The 942-nt window shown below is 35.5% G+C and overlaps 1 protein-coding gene across 1 annotated transcript in view; it reads left to right on the forward strand.

Annotated features, from left to right (window-relative positions):
* LOC103198937 (cytochrome P450 2G1) overlaps positions 1–942 on the forward strand; it is a 10,109-nt gene that overhangs the window by 5,663 nt on the left and 3,504 nt on the right. The gene's annotated exons all lie outside the window — the stretch shown is intronic.

The following is a 942-nucleotide window of genomic DNA, read 5'->3' on the forward strand; positions in this document are numbered from 1 at the left end:
TCTTCCATTGCATCAGTTCTACTCCTTTGCCCTTTCAATGTGTTATCTATTTCTGACAATTTAGTATTAATCTTCTGGATTTCTATCTGCAGATTTTGAATCATTTCTAATTTTTCATTTATTCTGTCATTTTGTTCTTGTATTTTCTTCCAAGATTGTTCTATGGTTTTGTCTGTGTTTTCTTTAATTTTGTCAGTATTTTCCTTGATCTGTCTCTCAATCCTTTGAAGATACCTAAATATAATTCTCTTGAATTCCTTATCAGGGAGTTCCAATGCTGCTTCTTCCTCAGGGATGTGTTCTGGGTCTGTATCCTGCTCCCTTTTGTCTACCACCTTATCTTGGTTCTTTGTGTGGACTGTGATGGTCTGTTGTCTCTGAGACATTGTGACGTTGTTGTATTTAGACTCAGTTAACTGTTTGTGAGTGAGTCAGGCTCTTCTTGGTGGTTTTTTATCATAGGCCCATTGGTGGAGAAGGAAGTGGTGGCTCTCATTCAGTAAGTGAAGCTTTGGGAGGTGTGGGTATAGTTGTGTTGTTTGAGGACTGTTGCTCTCTCCCACTCAATTAGACAAAGATAACAATTGAAAAAAAAGTAAAAGCAAATGGGCAAAAAACACACTGTGTAATCACATAGGAACAATAGCAAAAAAAAAAGGGGGGGGAGGAACCCCACAGTATCTGGGGAGAGGGCAATAAGAAAAAAAGGAAGAGAAGGAGAATAATGAAGAAAAAAATTGGAAAAATGCAAATAGTAAAACAAGGAACAAGGTTAATCATAAGAAAGAAAAAAAAAAAATGGAACCAGGAACAAGGAAGTGAGAAAAAGCTGAAAACTAGAACCTGGGAAGGGAAGAATAAATAATAATAATAAAAGGGACAATAGTAATAATAATATTTTTAAAACAGAGAAAAATAAACAAAAAAAAAATTGAGGCAGGG

This window comes from Orycteropus afer, unplaced genomic scaffold, assembly GCF_000298275.1.
Source record: "Orycteropus afer afer isolate SDZICR_OR568_19922 unplaced genomic scaffold, OryAfe1.0 scaffold00099, whole genome shotgun sequence".
In the NCBI taxonomy this organism is placed as follows: domain Eukaryota; kingdom Metazoa; phylum Chordata; class Mammalia; order Tubulidentata; family Orycteropodidae; genus Orycteropus; species Orycteropus afer.